Source organism: Phaethon aethereus, assembly GCF_964289735.1.
Source record: "Phaethon aethereus genome assembly, chromosome: 13".
Lineage (NCBI taxonomy): Eukaryota > Metazoa > Chordata > Aves > Phaethontiformes > Phaethontidae > Phaethon > Phaethon aethereus.
This window is the reverse complement of record NC_138589.1, coordinates 15,119,117-15,133,326: the sequence shown is the minus strand read 5'-3', so window position 1 is coordinate 15,133,326 and position 14,210 is coordinate 15,119,117.

The window sequence follows — 14,210 nt, the reverse complement described above, 5'->3', positions numbered from 1 at the left end:
ACTTTAAGCAAACAAGAAAAGTTCCTTACTGAGGTACTCTATGTATCTAGTTTTTATTAATTTTAAATATAGAGGCCTTTGTTGCATTTAATTATTCCTATTTTGTGTGACAAAGTAATCACAAACATTGTAATTAATTCTTAATAGAAGAAAAAGATAATATAATATTTCATCTATATTTCTACTTAATTTTTTCCTGGTCTGCAGCATCACTGGTCAGTTTCCCCTCCTTATAAAGGAAAGGAAAAAGTAAAAAATTTGCAAAGCTGACTACCAATGTTTGTTATTTCTCTTGGATGGCTCTCATTAATTTGAATGAGAACTTTGCTTTAAGTTATACATAATTTAGTATTTTTAACCTGTACAAATACAGCATAGCAATAGAACAAAACAGTTACTGGCTAAAAGTTTTAAGTCTTACTTTCTTCTGTATTTGTAAAGAAATGTCCAATTTCTATGAAAATTGAGTTTACATTTGTTCACAGTACCTTCAGTAAACAATGATAGGGCTAAGCACTTAAAATTCAGACTACTTTTAGTTCTCAAAAAAACCACACGCTAGACTTTGAACATTTTTTTCTGTAGAGAAAATTACTCCAGCAGTGCATCATTTTACACATTAAAAATAAAGGAGGTAGAATAAACATGAAAGTGTGTCATGAAGGGCACTTCAGGTACCCCACTGTGGATGGTTACAATAAAGAGGCTGACTGGCCTGTTTTTACCCTGGGTCCTTCTCCCCGTCCTTTTTGAACAGAGAAATGACATTTGCTTTCTGCTGGTCCGCAGGCACCTCTGTCAACCTCCACGATCGTTCCAGGGTTATCAAGAGCGGCCTCACAGACATCAGTCAGCAGCCTCCCTCAGCACTTGTGCATGCACCCCATCAGGATCCAGTTGCTTATGCGTTCCCTGACCTGATGCCTTTCTGCCACAGCAGAGACTTCCTTGCTCCAGACTTGTCCCCTGGTTTCCAGGGCCTTGGATTTCTGAAGGCCAGTCTTGCTTGTAAAGACTGAGATGTAGGCGGCATTCAGTAACTCAGACCCTTCCACATCCTGTGCCACCAGGGCTCCTGCCCGAATTCAGCAGCAGGCCCACATTTTCCCTAGTCTTCCTTTTGCTGCTTATGTATTTCACAGAATCACAGAATCACTAGGTTGGAAAGGACCTTCAAGATCATCAAGTCCAACCATTAATCCAGTGCCACCATGTTCCCTAAACCATGTCTTGAAGTGCCACATCCACACGTTTTTTGAACACTTCCAGAGATGGCGACTCCACCACCACCCTGGGCAGCCTGTTCCAATGCCTGACCACCCTCTGTTGACCTTGTCTAGTTTTCCTTTCCATGGGAGTCTGTAGTAGTGGTAAGCAAATTGGCACAAATAATGTAAGACTCAGGGCAACACCTTCAGAAGTTTCAGAAATCTTTGAAACTATGGCCTATCTTCAAAAATGCCCGTGGCCTTGTCTGCAGTGGTACTGTTACCCTCGAGGTCACTCTGGAGGCTGCTAACGCCTGCCACGTCAAGGGCAAGCCTGAATATCACTTTGGATGGAGCCAAAGGCACTACAGGACCTATGGGTGCATCTCCAGAGTCCCTGAAGCATGTGTGGGCACACCTGAACGAGCTTTCACCTGGCTAGCGTGGCTAAGAACAGCAATGAACGCATGGGATGGTGTGCGAGCGAGTTGTCTCAGCCCACACCGTGAGTCCTCCTCAACGGGTGCAATGCTGTGCTCTGATTGCGGTTGTTACTTACTCAGGCCGGATTGCAAAGCTGGTTTGGACAAGCCTGTTTGTGCTGCCTTTGAATGACACGCATCTGTATGCTAATCCTCATAAACATCACAGAATCTCAACACTCATGCTTGTTCCTCTCCACGGAAATCTTTAGTAAAAGACAAAAGATTTATACGATCTGAAGAGAAACCAGAAGCCCTTCATTTTGCCTTTGTCAACCCTCACCAGATTTGACTTCAGGTGGGCTTTGGCTTTCTTAACCTCATCTCTGAATGCTCTGACAGCTTCTCTATATTCCTCCCAGGAATATCTGTCTTTGCTTCTACCTTCTGTATATTTCCTTTTTACATTTGAGTTTTGCCACAAGCAACTTGTTCATCCATGCAGTCCTCCTGGCTGGACTTCCTGTTCATTGGAGTACACTGCTTTTTAGCTTGAAGGATGTGATCTTTAATATCAACCAGCTTTCCTGCAACCCTCTGGCCACTAGGGCCCTATCCCTTTCCACTATGGCTCTATCCATGTTCCCGGAGAGCAGATTCCTGAAGAGGCCAAAGTCTGGTCTCCCAAACACAGCTTGGGGGTTTCTGTCTTCAGCAAGGAACTGATTCCCCACCACATCCCCTCCTCTCCATGCTTAACATGCAAGGGCTGTATGTGTAGCAAATAATGTTACATCAATAATGCTTCAAAATAAGACTTGAACCATCTGAAATATAATTACTTTGTCAGTGAAGACGGGTTTACCATAAACTTTGACAAGACCGATGTTGCACCCTGGTTGCATGGAGGTCTCTTGATACCTACACAAGTGATTGAGACTTGCTTTTTTTGGACATCAGAATGAAGTCAATAACCATCTTTGGACTAAGGGCTAAAATTAGTGTAACAGCTACATCAATGGGTGTCCCTTCAGTCACCTTTGAAGAGGCAGACTTCATGCCTACCTTTACTTGTAAAAATTTAAGACCAATTTTCCAATCTAACTGATTCTATGATGCTATAATTATACAAAACCCCTACTACCTTATACTACCTTATATTGCCCATTCTTAAAGACAGGATTATCCAAATAGACTGATGTTTGCCCTCACTATGTAAGAAGTCCTTAAGTTCAGAAAATGAATGAAAGTGACTCTACAGAAGGTATACTGAAATCATTGCTAAAACCCAGGCAGAGTGCTAAGACATGTCTCCCTAAGTAGATGGGACTTCATCTCGCCTCTCTGCGCCGCCATCTCAAGCCCAGACTGGTGCCTTAACAACAGGAAAAGTCTTCTTCCATAGCTAGACTTACTTAGTCCCCACAGAGGGCAGCAGAACTATAACCCATCCTTGCAGCTCTCAAGACTAGATATACATCTACAAAGCCCAGAATGTTATAGTGTACTAATGCTTTTGTTAGGACTAAATAAGCTGAGTAGAACAGAGCTGAGAAGTCTAAAAAGTTTCTGTGGCTAAACAGATTTCCACACAGGATCTCAGGCATACAAACCTAGTGAAGCCTGCAGTCAGAAAACAGCTTAACCAACGCTATGCTCTTTAATCTGCCAAAAAACGTAACATACGTACGAAATAGCAGTATACTTGATGCCACTGAGCTTATCTCATGCTATGTAGTATTAAAAAAACCCAACACCTGATCTGTAATATGACATCAGTTTTCATACTGCAATTTTTTAAACGATGCTGAAAGAAGAGCCGCACCTTGTTCTTAAAATAAACAAAGTATTTTGCTTTTTCTGTAACCTCTGACAGCACAAAGTAAAATGATTCATTAAATGACTACTTTATGGTTATTTATGAGATGCTAACTAGGTGTATGATGTGCTAATTATTAAGAAAGCACACATTTGGAACATCTCCAGGTGTCTTTCCAAATCTTTTTCCCCAGGTGCAGTTGTTTTTCAATTTCTTTCTGTTTGAATGAGCATTACAGCATACAAAATTTCTTCACTTAGTTTCATTGTTTCATAGACTAACATCAGAGCAAATTAAGAACACCTGATCACTAGCCATTTTACTTCATCTGGACACTTCTATTACCAAATCCACAGTTATTTTAGCAAAAAAAAACCCCACCGTATTTTTGAAATGAAGACAGACAAGATAGAAGACTAAGAGTCTGCTAACATCTGAAGCATCTGCAAGGGCAGTGAAGCAAATATGTTAAAGGCTTCCAGGAGCAAAAGTTTATTAAATCACCCCAAATTCATCCCAGTCTAATTTAGCAAAACATTCCTTTCCTAATGCAAACCATAAAAGTCAGGATAAGCTACGCAAGTATCTAGAAAAACTAGAATGCCGGCCCACTCCATGGTGTGTGCCATGTCCTGGGCTGACAGAACTGTCATGCTCTAAAGGAATCTAATCAGCGAAACAGGGTGTGGGGGTTCTTGGAGCAGGAAAAGACTGAGCTGTGTTGGGTTTCAGAGGCATAGCAGGTACTATAGCAAGCAAGAGGACCCCAAAGGGGTGAATCTTATGCTGAAGTTAAATGACTTGGCAAGTCTTACTGCACCGGAACGCACAATTTGAGGAGATCAATACACACACCATTTCATGCACTATTTAATAATCTCACAGTATGACTGTATCAAGGCTAAATGAAAATATATTTTTAAAGGATTCACTTACATGGACATCACTGTCACTGATTACGCTGATGTGGACATGCCTGAAAAGATGTTTAAGTAGCAGTAGAATTAAGAATTAATCAATTTTGACACATGTTCAAGTGCAAAATACACCATAGCGCAGAACTGGGAAAATAAATAGAAGAGAAAGTATACAACTTTTGCTATCTCACCCCTAACATTTTCCATAGCATTTTACTGAGATTATTTTCACATATAAATTGGATGTTTACACATAGCATGATCATATCTTTCTGCTTCAAACAAACATTAAAAACTGAGTTTCAGGTTACAGCAAAGAGAAGCATGGAAAAGGAAGATATTTGTCTTACAACAAATTTGAAATTAAGACAATAGTAAATAACGGCTGCTAGCACATGCGTGCCAAGCCATGGTATTATAGATAAGGCAAAAGCATTCTGTGTGTAACAAACAATTACTTTAAGTGGGATGTTAACATTTCCTAATATAAAAAGTATTTTTAAAGTTTAGATTGCAAGTAAAAATTTCATTCATCTTGCAGTAATAGAAAAAATGAAAGGTTTTACTTATAATTTTGCTAAGTTTAAATCCCTGATCTTGCCACAGAACAGGCTTTTTCTTTTGCTTTTCACTTCCTAAGGATGCCTGCAAAATTCTGGGAAGTTAAATTTTTTAGACTTTTTCTTACAGCTGGCATTTTTGTTGCTTTATTAAATAATTTAAGTTGCGCTCCATATTCTAAGGAAATTATTTACATGCAACAAAGTACCTGGACTGTGTTACAAGCGGCATATAGTGAGATTGAAAAAAAAAAATTCATTGTACTTACCCTTTACATTAAGGAAAGGTTGGGGAAAAAAAGGTTAAAGTTCAGATAGAAGTTTTGTGAAAATTTGAGGTTGTGAGTTGTGGAAAGAAATATTTCGAAAGCATGTCACAAAACTTAGAACATACTTTCCTTTTTCTAAGCAGAATACATTTTTTGCTTGGTTTACAACCAACATTAAGACAATATTGAATGCAACAAAGAAGACATATTCTAATACAGAAAATGAAAGAACATCACCTTGTTGCTGATATAGGGAAGTGTAGCCTCAAGTTACAGTCTTATTCAAATTAACATTATTTCCCTCTCTCTCTCTCCTGTCCTGCACTGAAGATTTTAATGCAGATCTCAGTGACCATGGCAATCCCATTAAAAAAAAAAAATCTGGTCAGCAGATGCTTGATAAAAATATACTTGATCTACCTATGCAGTTTGGAAAACAGAAACAGCATAGACATAACAGTAGAACAGTTATGAGAAAGTTCTGGATATTTTTTCCTAGAAAATATAGTATATTTTTATTTATTTTCATCCATACTTTGTTAAACCTAAATAATTTTCATGAAAAATCAATTTACTTTTTTTAACTTCAGATCATTCATTCAAAATTCAAGATCAAGCTAAACGTAACACTAGCTTTGAAGCTTCATAATCTCATTATTATTTTTAAATTACAAAGAAAACAGCAAATGAATCTGCAGTATAGGCTTAAGATGCTGCCCTGGCCCAAAATTGCAAAGTATTCCTTTACCTTGATCCTGCAATTAATAATTCTATGAAAGCAATTTAATACTAATAGGAGAAGCCCTAAGGTTTCAATAATAAGAATAAGGATCAGACCCGTTGTTTAAATGTTCAGAGAGTATCAAGAGAGAAAAATTAGCAATCAAGGTGAATAACAGAATAAGTAAAAAATAAAAATCAATATGCTAAACTCCTTTCTTTAGGGAGTCTGGGTCCGTGAGATGATGACCTTAGGTTGGGTTGGAGTTGTTCCACCTTTCACTGGAAATGCTTTTGCTCTGTTTATTCCCATCAGACACAACATATACAACTCAAGATCATTCAGCCAGAACCTGCTCCACATGTGCAGCATTGCCAACTGCAAAGTCTCAGATCACATGCATTTTCTCAATAGCATACAGAACCCGTGGTGAGAGTCCTTTGTTCAGCACACTGCAGCAGACAAGCAAGGACATTCATTAATACCAGGAAACACTACACTACAGTAGAACCGTTCCTGTAAGTTGGCTTATCGCTTGGTATGGAAAGCAGGCAGTCTTTCAATATCCCTTGCTTGCTAAGTGCCCCCACACTGATCTTGCCAACTTTCAACACATCTAGTTTTTCCTTAAGGTTACAGAATCACAGAATCATTAGGGTTGGAAAAGACCTTTAAGATCATCAAGCCTAATCACCAATCCAACACCACCATGCCTACTAAACCATATCCTGAAGCGCCATGTCTACATGTTTTTTGACTATTTCCAATGATGGTGACTCCACCACCTCCCTGCGCAGCCTGTTCCCATGTTTGACCACTCTCTCAGTAAAGAGAGGTCTAGTCTAAACGTCCCCAGGAGTTGTAGCAAACTCCTCACCTAACTGCACCGAATGTAACAACCACTGAAACTACATGATCAAGATAAGATGACTCACGCTAGCCAAATACCGACTACTCAGAGCTCACTCTTCATTGAGACTTCCAACTCATATACAGAAACTCAGAAGTTTGTCTCCATAATCATTTTATCTAGAATTAGACACCTGAACCCCAGCAGTTCTTTTTTGAACAGAACATAGATAGGAAAGCCTTGCTATTTTTTTTAAACCAAAATAACAACAGCTACAGCACTTGGTTTGCTGATTCCAGTTCCAGTCTCTCCAAAGCCTCTGACAGTCGCATTACAGAATCCATTGCAACTTCCATGACTAGTGCTACACAGACTTGAAAGGGATTCTTTTAAATCTTGTAAAAGCAGTGAAGGGACAATGATGTAGGCATTTTGCTAGTAAAATTAACTAAAAATCTTAACAAAGGAACGCACAGTTTTTTAAAAATGTAGTGTTTTATAGTCAATGTGGTTTTAAGTATTCCAACAAAGAAATTGTTTTGGGTTTGTTGGGTGTTGGGTTTTTTTTTCATCTTGTGGGTTTTGCATTTTGGGGTTTTTTGTTTGTTTGTTTTTTTCCCCCAGAAAAAAATGTTTGCTTTGTACTTTCAGGGTTTTTTAGAGCTGTTGGAAAAATAAAAAATTTCAGCTGAAATAAAAATTTCTAATGAGCATTAAATGTTTGCTGAAAAATAAATCACGAAAAATAAATTCAAATAGAAGTTGCTCTTAATCCATCAAGGATTTAAACATTTGCTTAATATAAAATATAGATATGATTTTATTGGGGATACTACATCACTAACGTGTGAAATAATTCTCGATCAAGACTGTAGTGAATTCCTAAACCAACAAAGTAACAAGATTAGAAAAAAAGAGCTTTACAACTGTAAAGAAGCTGTCTGAATTTTACAAAATAAGTTGGGAATTAAGTTAGTTAAGCTAAACCAAGAGGTCTCAACCACTTGAAAATTCTTATAGAAAGGAAGCATTCAAAAGTGGCCAACGTGGGCAAGAATACCCATCTACAATGAAGCAGAATCCAGATTTTACATAATTTCAGTGTAATACAACAGAAAAGGCTTATAGGTGATGTTAAATCTTATTACAATTTTTCCTCATTCTACTAGTAATTTTCATTAATATGAAAAATAAAAAGGCACATTACTATGACAGTGACATGATGTGAGCAATTTTATTGAAGTAGAAAGCTAAGAATGATAATATGCAATAATTATTTTATTGATGCACAGGAAATGCATTATTCATAGTTACAAAGTATCTGTGGATAATTCTAATTACCTGCTCTTAAAGTATATGAGATCCACAGAAAATACATTAACAACTTTGATTGAACACCTGCTATCCTGTGGAAGATAACAAGCACTAGATTCCAAACTTTTCTGAGATTGAAGTCAATGGCATTAGGTCTTCCAAGTGTGTATTACTAAAAGATCATAGAGAATTTTGTTCTATTCTGTTTTTCAGTGACCTGTGATAACTTTTCATATAAGCAGGAAAACAGTAACAGCTTAAGTTCATGTCTTGTTTCATACTTTTAGGTCATGGTTTGTTTTCTACCTTTTTTTTAGCTAACGAAAGGTTATTAATGAAACAAAAGTCTGTATCTATGAAGGATGTCTGTGATAAACTTACTGTTTAAATTCTCTAATCTACATAATTCTTAATGTTAGCATGTAGTGATATGTATTGTGATTTTAGATATTAAATTAACTTACTAATTGTTTGGTGCATCTTGGTCTTCAGTAGTGCAGTTTTTGGTATGTGGCTAGGCAAACTTAAAAATTTTGAATTCCTGAAATCCAATTTCTGTCACTTTACTCTGGGCATTACAATAAAATCCAGTATTTCTACTATCGGTTGCTCAACTAGAAGCTAAGTGTAACAGGGAAGAGATTTCTCACATCCCTTGCTATAAAATCTTTTCCAAAAGCGTTCTGCACCATCAATCCTGTTCTTAATTATCTTGCTTTTAAAACAGACAGAAAGTTCACAGACTGTTTCACTATCCTCTACAAAAAAAAAAATGAAATCTAGAGAATCAGGTGCAGGACAATAAATTTTAACTGAATCCCCTCTTCAAAGCAGTGGCAGTATTTCGTTAACAAGAAGACCCCTTCTATCCTGTGTTGCAGGACAAAATATGGACTATGCAACATATTTCTGAAAAATGCATAAGGATGTTTTATTATCTGGACATGGACTGAACTGACTTAAAAAGTAGGTGACTACCTGTTAACTTGGTGTTAATCAAGTTAATTACAGAAGCATGAAATATACCTTTATATGATATTGTAATTTTTAAAGATTCCTTTTCTATACATTCTGCTGAACTACAACACATATTTCAGAATACACCATATAATCTTTCCCCACACCATACCCCTATAAAACCATTTATTTCCTGGGTATTCTGTACCATTCAGTACAGGACACCACACTAAATTAAATGGCTATCCATAAGTTTTCATAAAAGACAAAATACAGCAGGCATGTGGTAAGTTAAGCTATGCAATACTTACTGTTCATACAGTGTGTTTGGTCTCTTCTAACCCAAATAATTTTCGTTTTACAAGCAATCAGTCCATTGTTAGCTTTATTTTGTCTGACTAAATGTTGACTTTGCTTGTGAAACTACGTATAAATGTGTTTGCCAGGGCAGGTGTAATAGCTCAAAATAAAGGAAATGTCAAGAGAAACTAAAGTGTTACAACTGAAGGTCAGTTAATTTTTCGTGTGTACATTTGTTAAGCTAAATAATTATTCATCCTTTTTCATTTACTTAAATGTTTAATCAAGCAGATGTAACGGAATTATGAAACAAGGGAACAAGGGTAAATACATCACAATCATTTTGCTACAGACTTAATAAAATTGGAATGGCAGGTTTTGTTGGTTTGAATTATTCCAAATCAATCTGGTGTTTGCAACTGCCAATAGTGTTCATTAAAAATTTCTGTAGGTCTTCTGCTACTTAGCAGTAGCTCAAGCATCCCATTAGCTATGATGATGCAAGGCACACTACAGCAACTCAAGAGAAAGACGGTTCCACTTTCATACCTAGTTCTGTTTCCCAGCTGCCACATACAGGTGTTCATTAGTGTGAAGTGTGATGGAAGGCAATTCTGTACAGTAGTTCTTTATCTATAAGAAACAGAGTAAGAACATTATATGTCATTAATACGATCAAATGGCCATCCAGATATGATCTTATCAAGCCTATCGCACTGCTGGATTTCAGCTGATGTCCCATAGTTGAAAGATTACTTGTCTTATTAAAAGCCTAAGAACATGCTGTCTTCTACTATTTTCTGACAACGTTGTTTTTTAAGAGGATATTGACAAAAACCCCCACTAACTACAGAAAAGTTTCTTCATATTTTACTAAATGTAAAAGTTAAAAAGGGATTACCAGTTTTACCTAATGCAGACAATTAGATACTCCCTTTCTCCATAACAACACCTGTACCGAAAAGCATGCACTGCTCTTCATGGAATTCTTAAAATATCAAACATATTTGTGCTGAGAGGGGGCCAGACAGTAGAGAGAGAGAGACATTAAAAAATGTCTCCTGACAGAGAGGACAAAAACCCTCCTGACAGTAAATAATGATGAAGCATTAAAGCATATAGTAACAACAAATCTTTACTGCATCTGTGCAAGCTATAAGTGCTGTTAGTACAGAGCCTGCTGCAAGATGAGGAGTTAATTCGTCAGTTCAAGATGCCAGTGTTTAAAGGTTAAAAAAACAAACAACAATGTGTTTATTACTGATAACCAATAACACATCTGGAGAAGATCATTGATTCTTCTCATGAAGAAAAAGATGAAGGGAAAGCATACCTTCCCACACCAGAGCTGAAAGTTATTAACAATCAACTCAGCTGCTTAAGATAACATTCCATATTTTGGAATACTAGAGGATTCACTACCTCACATGGGTGAAGTTCCTACCAAAGATATGCAAAAGCAAACGTACACATACACAGAGCAAAGTATTTAAAGAGAGAAAGAGATAAGTTGCATTGCTAAAAGAATTGCAACTTTCTTTTGACCATCATATAATATATATAGATAACCAAGTGAGATGGATGAAGGGAACTGTGGGCTGTTCTAATAAAATGGGTTGTGATTCTTGGTTTACTTTATATAGGCAAAAGGAAGTTAAATTACAGAAAGTATAGAGCCTAGATATGTCAATTAATCTCTGCCAGCTATTTGCTAGGATAACCCACACCTTGGTGTAACTCACTGAAAATTATACTTAAATAGCATAAAATGTGATAGAAATATACTACAGCCACCTACTCCAAAACTTTTATTTAGTTGGTTGTTGGCTCTAAACTGTATTTCTAAACCCACTGTTACCTTCCATAAAATTCTCACAGTTAAGTTAATCTAAAAATACAATCATTTACGAGCTTCAGAATCAAACAAGTTTCCAAATGTAATATATGAACATTACAAAGGAAGCAGCACGTCTAGAAATGACGGATCAAAGCAAAAGGAAAACAGCACAGCTTGCCCTTGAATTCACATTCAAATGCTTTGCTTGCCTTTAAAAAAAGATATACATGTAAGATGTAAGGTATGGTGAATACAGTTTTTGCAGTTTATATCTAACTCATCCACATTTTGATTTGCACAAATTTGCTTATTTAGTATCAAAAATGGTGACTTATTTTTTAAGCTTTTATAGCTAAAATGAGAAAAGAAATGTTATAATCAGCAGAAAATAAGGTATAGCTTTGCTGGGAAATTAAGACCTATAACACTTTCTGTAAATGAATGAAAAATAAAGTCATAGCTGAACTGTAATTGTCCAAGAAATATGAAGCAATTTCATATGGCAAAGTTCAAAGGATGTGGTTATGTACTTGTGAAATGGGAAAGATATCCTTAGTAAGGTAAACATAAATGAATGTATTTTTTAGAAAAATGAGTGTTCTATATGAATGGACCTGCTAGTCAGAGAACTAATGAATAGTTATTATTATCAGACATGCTAACTATTAGCAGATGAATCATTCAAGGTTTAATTTTTAGCATTATACCAGCACATCCTCTAACAACAGTGAAGCAGTTCAGCCTTTCCTGGAACATTCTAAAAAATGACACGATAATCTCTTAGGGGAAAAAATTATCTGTTGGAATAGAAAAACAATTGCTTCTCAGCTTAAATCCTGGAAAAACACAAATGAAACCCCAAGTACAACATTTACTGTTCAACAAAGCTGAATTAAGAGCTATACAGTTAATGTGTTCCTTCTTAAAATATTTTAGGCTTCAAATAAGAGTTCAAAGATAGTAAAAGGGAATATCGCCAACAGATAGATACTCTTCTGATCATAAGCTGATATGATATTGCCATCATAGGGTGTCCACACACACAAAAAGAAAAAAGAGTGAACTATTTCTTGTAACTACTGCCATTTTTGTAGAGTCCAGAGTTTGATATGAGCTTTGTCATACCATGACACAAATATTGCTTCATTGTTAGCTAATGGATATTTCAGATTACACTAGTCAGAACTTTCCATATTCTTGGAGCAGAAGTTTAATCCTCCTATGAAAATGCAGTTACTGGAATTAAAAACAAAATTTTGAACACTGGAACAACATGAAAACTCTGCTCATCAGAAGATAAATGTATGCACTTAACACATTATTATTATTGACCAAATTCACACTTATCATTTCTTTGTATGAGACTCAGTATTATATATGACCTTGTGCCTTTCAATGCAGTGTTCAACTAGTACGAATCGGTAAAAGTCATTCTCTACATGAAATCCATGTAAACTCCTTTACACGTACAGTAGCCTAGTGTTCTTGAACATGCAACACAATTTTTTAATTGACATAAGTATTGAACAGGTAACTAAGTTGCCAAGTAATCTTTGTACAAACAATATATAAAAACATCTTTATACATGATAGATTCACTTCAGAGAGTATTAATAAAGAATCACGGTAGGAATTAGACTAATTTACTTTTTAAAAAGGTAATTTTTAGGCTACAGAAATTAGCTGCACATCATTTTCTGAAGGTTCATGTCTGTGTTAAAGGTAGCAAATAGAGAAGCCGATAAAGGAAACAGCAAGGAAACATCTAATATGTTCTGAATAACTACTGAGAAGGAGCAAAGCCTATAGAGACCTTTTAAGTTAATCAAAATGGAATTTGAGCTATGGGTAAGAACTGCTGCATTTAGGGAACCAGAACTCCATATATGTCCTAGAAGCAACCAGTAGTGCAACAAAATGAGAAAACCCTATATCTCACAGGAGAAATAAAATGCAGAGCACTGAATTTGGCATTCTAATCCGGTGACAAAATGTGAAAAAAGATTTGGCAGCTAACTAGGCCAAAAAAATTCAGAACCATAGCATCTTTTACGATTAGACACCTTATTAACTACCTTAACTATTCCTATTAAAATATCCTATTAAAAAAGGTATCTTAACACCTACCACTGACTGAAACTGTGAGCCAATAGCTTGTATAGAATGTTTCTGATTAATTGACTGACATCAGATAGGCCTTTCTAGGCAAGATTAATGCTCCTTTCACAATGTCTCACCTCTAGGTAAATAAAACTAGCCAGTGGATCAACATACCAGCTAGACTGGAAAAAACCTGCCCGCAAAAGAAGTTACTATATTTTTTTATGAACATCAGATTTAGAAGAGATTTTCAAATTCACAGATTTCTATGTAACAGGAAACCCCCCAGTATTTTCTATGCATTTTCCTTCTTTTGCTAAGCATGGGAATTCCATACATGGTAACACTTCCTGTTCCTCACATGCTCTTCCTTTATGTATAGTATTCAAGGTACAAGTGGAAACAAAAAACTTACTTAAAAAAATGCAACCCTTAACAAGCTCCAGCTTTTATTTGTTATATATATTTTACATACATATGTATATGTATTATACATATATACATTAAAATATCTGAAAAGGGAATAGAAGTACATTTTTCAAAATTGGAACTGTATTTCATTCTGAAGAATGCATGGTTACCTTAATTTTGAGAATTAACTTAGGAAAATCCAATTTATACAAGCGGATTTAGAATCCTTATATGGAATTGCCTCCTCCAAAGGTTTTTTTGATGTCTCTCTCTTGCTAGAAGCATTACTAATTACTGTTTTCTGAAAATATTTGATGGGTAATATTATCAAGCCTGTAGAAGGTAAAAACTTATTATTTTAAATGAAATGAAATTTATTTACACAAAATGAAGAGATAGTCTAAAACTCTTCTTTAAGATCAGCACCAGGGCCACTTTTGAATAGGTGCTCCATGGTTGTAGTTGCTGCTTTTCAAAATATGGATTCCTATGAAACAAGAAATAGACAATCTAACTCTAAATACC